This window comes from Phragmites australis, chromosome 7 (genome assembly GCF_958298935.1).
Source record: "Phragmites australis chromosome 7, lpPhrAust1.1, whole genome shotgun sequence".
NCBI lineage: Eukaryota > Viridiplantae > Streptophyta > Magnoliopsida > Poales > Poaceae > Phragmites > Phragmites australis.
In genome coordinates, this window is record NC_084927.1 from 28,914,313 (window position 1) to 28,920,312 (window position 6,000).

Below are 6,000 nucleotides of genomic sequence, written 5' to 3' on the forward strand. Positions count from 1 at the left end.
TACTGATGATCTTCATAAGTGACGAATCGTCACTGATGTGATCATCGATGGTGGACCCATCACTAATAATTAATCATCAGTGACGTGTTTAAAGTAACGAGTACAAAACCTATTACCTATAAAAGTTATCATCCATCGCTGAAGAAATTTTTTTCACGTAGTGGGTGGTTCACGCTTAAGGCTCAAGTGGATGAACTATCTGGTTTAATCTTCGGCATCATTAGAATTGGAAAGAGAAGGATCACGTTAGAATGAAAAGAGGCCATATGCTATAAGCTCGCTCCCCTTTCTCTAATGTTATTATGCTTCGATTATCTCTGAAAGTGTCATTTGAGCTTTAGAACGCGATTTATTAGTAACCATCAAAACATAAATGTTGATATTTTATCATGGTGCATATTTCTAGAATGATTTATCTAATTGTTAGTGATATATTTTGTAAGTCTTATTATTCTCTAAATATTCAAAATCTAGGAAGCACATCTACTCTCCACAAAATCTAATGGTAATGAAATTGAAACCTTAAGGTCACATTCTCAACTTTTGTAAACTTTATCCGCAACTATACTAAAAGTGCACTACGATTACATTCACAATAAATCATTACATAACGCCAAAATATATTCCTTTACAATTAGTGCATAATAAGTAATCAATGAGAAAGTATATAAATATTTGACGTTTCAATTAAAATATAATGTTAAAAGGTTTGACAAACCTAGTCACGGAAATGGGTTCATAAAATCATCAAAAACCGCTTGATATTCGCGAAAACCAATCAATTCGGTTCACACCGAATTCTGAATTTGACCGGTTTTTAAAATAAATTTTAAAAAATAAAAATAAATTAAAAATTAAAAAAAAATTAAAAGTTCTAAAAATACTAGAGATAATTCTAAGATCTTCTACGAAAATAAAATAAAAAATAATGTCGTTTGCATCATATTTTATATGGAGGAAGTTTTTTAAAAAATAAAAATATTGAAATGAGTCATATGAACATGATAATTTGGCTCATCATGTTAAGAAAAAGCCTAATATGCAAACATATATTTTTTTTGGATGTATCTTAAGAAGATCTTTAAAAATTATTTCACTTCATTTAGAGTTTTATTAATTTCTCAATGATTTTTACAAAGTTCACAAGCATAAGGTGAACATGTTAAGAAATAGAACTGTAATTAATATTTTCATGTCTATCATTATTTTACTATGTAAAGCACAGTATAAGTAAACTAATAAAAGTGGTTTCACTAATTTTAGAGGTGTGATAGGTTAGTTATGAATTATCTAGTTGCAACATGTTTACACAATCATGCATGTTACAATAACTATTTCATAATGTTAATGTATTTTTAAAAGACATAGGATCATGTAAGAATATAAAAAAAATTAGTTTCATGATTTTTAAATTAGCAAAGAATTAACTTTTCATTTAACTAGGTTTAGCAAATATATTTTCTCACAGAAAATATACAACTTTTTAATGATTATAAAAACTTTTATCATGTAGATCATGTTACAAGGAAACCAATAAATTTTGTTTCACAAGCTCAGATGAATTAGTTATCGATTTTACAAAGTTGAGTTTTTTTCTTGAAATTCACTAAAATTCGATAAAACTGAACGGTTTTTGATGGAATTTGAACAGTTTTATATCACAAATGAAATGCAAAAAATATGGTCGGTTTTTGATGGAATTCGAGCGGTTACCAAATGGTCGGGTCACCCAAATTCTTGCCAAATTTTGATCGAATTTTTTGCTTTTCATGAATATCAAAAAATCATGGGGGGTGTGGGGGGGGGATTAGAACCTTAGCTGTGTGACATGGCGCCATTAGCTTATCAGACAATTCAAGATGCTCTTTCGGATAAAAGGAAAGCATTCAGGCTAGTCCATCACCTTCAACCTGCCCGTGTTTGTGTAAACATTAATTCCATGTCGTCATGCATTGTCAAAGTCTTGCAAAAAAGATGCTGGTGACGACATATCAGCATTGTCTATAGTCAATCTGGCTTTGTCATATATGAAGACCTCCCTACTTAAAAATCGGCACCTTTGTGTCCATCTTATGAACAACAGCAAAGGCTCATCTGGTCCGTCTCTTGGTCCTTTCTTTTGGAGGTGCGTGCTCATCTGGGATTTGGTCTATGTTGGTGTGTTCTTCTCTGTCCTCTTTTATCCACCTCAAGTAATAGAGTCTTGCTCAATGGAGATCCAGGGATGTAATTGAGCACTGCAGAGGCCTCATATAAGGGGATCCTCTCTCCTTGATGTTGTTCATAATTGTGATGGATGTGCTGAATGCAATGATAGCAAGGGCTACAGAGGAAGGTTTACTACAACCTCTTGCATCAAGGCCTCTTCCTCACCGGGTCTCACTTTATGTGGATGATGTGGTGTTGTCCCTTCGGCCATGGGCTAGCGAATTGAACCTAGTATTGAGTATTTTGGAGTGCTTTGGTGAAGTGTTGGGGCTGCGCACTAATCTACAAAAGAGCTCAGTTCTACAAATATGGTGTCTTGATGAAATTATTGAGGAGATAAAGGAGGTGGTGCCTTGTGAAGTATCCAATTTTCCCTGCAAATACCTAGGCCTCCCCCTATATTTGAACAAGCTCTCCAAGGGATATATTCTTCCTCTGTTGGAAAAGATCGCAGATAGATTACCGGGATGGAAGGTTGGGCTATTGACTAAAGCAGGGCATGCTATTCTAGTTGGCGTTGTGCTCACTGCAATACCCATCTATTTGCTCATCGCAATGGACATCCCTAAATGGGTCATCAAAGCAATTGATAAAATACGCCGTGGATTCTTGTGGAGAGCTAGAAAGGAGGCAAATGGAGGCAACTGTGCAATAGCTTGGCTGAGAGTCTGTCACCCACTCGAGCTTGGAGGTCTTGGTATACATGATCTCCAAAATTTGGGTTGGGCTCTTCGCATGAGATGGCTATGGCTACGGAAGACAGATCCATACCATCCTTGGGCTGGTCTTGACCTGCAAATGCATGCCAACTTGAGAGCGATGTTTGATATTTCTGTCACAACCATTGTGGGAGACGGCAACAACACTAGGTTTTGGATGGATAGATGGATTAATGGCCACTCTCTTCGAGAGTTGGCTCCTGCGCTTATTGACTATGTGCCCAAATGTGCATGATCTCAAAGAACAGTTTTCCAAGCCCTACATGATCGTACCTGGGTAAAGGATATCAAGGGTAGTCTCTCAACAGTGGTGTTAATTTAGTATCTTCATGTGTGTGATTGTCTTCAAATTATTGCTTTGAACCCTGAGGAGTCTGATCAACATATTTAGCAACAGTCCTCCCCAGGGCAGTTCTCCTCCAAATCGGCCTACCTCTCTCTCTCTCTCTTCATTGAAAGCACTTGATTTGAGCCTTGGAAGTGACTATGGAAATCTTGGGCACCGTGATGGTGTAAACTCTTCCTGTGTCTTGCGATTCTTAAACACTATTGGACTGCGGATCGGCTTGCGCGTCAGGGCTAACCGCATCCCGCACATTGCCCTTTCTGTGATCAAGAGGAGGAAACAATCCAACATATCCTTTGCTATTGTATGTTTGTAAGAGATGTGTGGTCCCAACTCCTCAGTTGGTTTGGTCTGCAACATCTTGCTCCCACCACTGCAAAGGAGATATTCTTAGTTTGGTGGAGACAAGTGGCTAGAAGGGCTGGCAAGGAAAGAGCAATAGTTTGAATTCCTTGGTCATTCTCTGGTCATAGTGGCTCTGGAAGCATTGCAATGACTGCGTGTTCAATGGGTTGACTTCAAACATTGGTTTTGTGCTGCTAGAAATCCTTGATGAGGCGCACCTCTGGATAATGGCAGGGGCCAAAAAGTTGGGGGACCTTCTGCAGGGGTAGGGAGTGCTATCTTGGGTGGGTTCTTCCTGCTTAATGCCAGTGTTGTGATGCGCGTGGTTTGTGTTTGTGCATGATCTTGGTTGAAAGCTTTCCCCCTTGGGGTGTGGCGAGTGTCTGTGTGCGTTCTTGGTGTTACGCTTTGCCCCTTGTGGCATTGTACTAGACCGGTTCTTTATTTTCCGTCTCTAATACAAAGACACGTAGCTCTCCTACATGTTTGATAAAAAACAACAAAGGTTGTTGCACAAATATAGTCATAGTGTTAGACTGCAACAGCAGATCTTGTCTTTGAATAGACAAATTCTTATGGTAGTTAGGCTGATTCTGTGAAGGTTATGGCTTTGAAGTTTGAATAGGCAATCGGAATTCTTATGGTGGTTAGGTTGATTGTGCTAGGTTTGCTGAACATCGTATCCATCGGTGGTTTTCACCTTTAGATATAGCAACTAATTCAAAACTCTCCTTTCAGCTATAATAGTAAAACTCTTACTAGAATTAATGAAAATTCATGTGAACATCTGTGTGGTTACATGTGGTGCAGTGACACTAGGAGCAACGGTATATAGCTACGAGCTGGTGAGGGAATGGAAGTTAGGGTTGTGGAAGGAGCCCCGTCAAAAGAAAATTTAGAAATGGGGGAAATCATGCCGCCAACAAACTCACAATTTAATGAAGCAGGGGGACTGTTTAGTACTAACCGGGAGACAAGCGAACTAAAATGAGTGTTCATAAGAGATGTGATGTCCCTGCCATGGATAGGATAGCAAAATGAAAACATTTTGAGTTTAATAACTTGTTGCCTATATTTTGAGTTTAATAACTTTTGCCCTAGGTCAGCCACTCTTTTATGACGGTGGCATTACAAAGAAAAAACTGTTGATACAGCCGAGACACTTCGCTATTTTAAGTAGGGATGTAAGTGGGTACTCAATAAGTAGTTCTGAGCTACTAATTAGTTATTTTTTCTTAACTTAATTAGATGAGAGTGAATCTTTAATTTACTTTTTTAGGTTTAATTCAACTCAATGACAAAAAAATATAAAACTTGTATTACTGATTCGAAGTCTCCAACCTAAACATACTAGTAGGATGCCCATGCGCTACCACGGAAAAGATCTGATTAATAGAAATTACGGTTTATATGGTCTTCATTGTATTACACAACATTAAGATTTTTTGAACAATATATTATTCAGTTCTAACCAGAATTCTTCCATTACATTCCACAAACACTTAGTTTACTCAAGTGAATAGTACCTCAGCTACACAGTGAGAACTTCTTTGTAGACTATGTTCTTTGTATGAGTCCTAGTAGACATAGATTGGTCGTCATTTTTCTTCTCTGGGATAGCAAGAATCTTGACGTTACTCCTTGAGGTAGCTCTAGAAAGAGCAACATAGAGTTATCCATGTGAAAACACCGGGGAGGTGGACACCAACATTTGGAATAATCTGTCCTTGTGCCTTGTTTATGGTCATAGCAAAGCTAAGTCTAATCATAAACTGCTTCCTCTTGAACCTGAAGGGGAACATCTCATCGTCGGATGGGCAAAGAGGAATTCGAGGAAGGAACACGCTCTTACCAGCGTGCTAGCCAAACACAATCTAAGCATCAATTGCATTCCTCATGAACCTCCGAACCACTAACCTTGTCCCGTTGCACAGCCCATTCACAGGGTCAATGTTTCGCAACAATATTATAGGGCAATTAATCTTCAACTTTAAGATATGAGGAGGTAGCCCATTGGGTGTTAAGGAATTCAAGAATTCTGCGGGGTAGTAATTATATGGATCATCCTCCGCACGATCAAAACTATGATATATCATCTCCTCCCCGGTGAATCGCTCAATCATCCTCATATTTGTCTTGTCAACGTACTCATTCCAAGTTGACAGGATTGTCCGAGATGTTATGTAGTTTGGATCCGAGAGGTTTTCACTTAGCACCGGAAAAACACTTTCTATAAGCACGTTAATGTTAAATCCGCATCGGTATATGATACACATATATTATTTGGAAGCTGTATATAACCATCATCCACAGTATCTTCGGTACCATTCCCTACATGCAAAAGATACTCAGCAAACCATGAATCACTCTGAGCCCTCATAT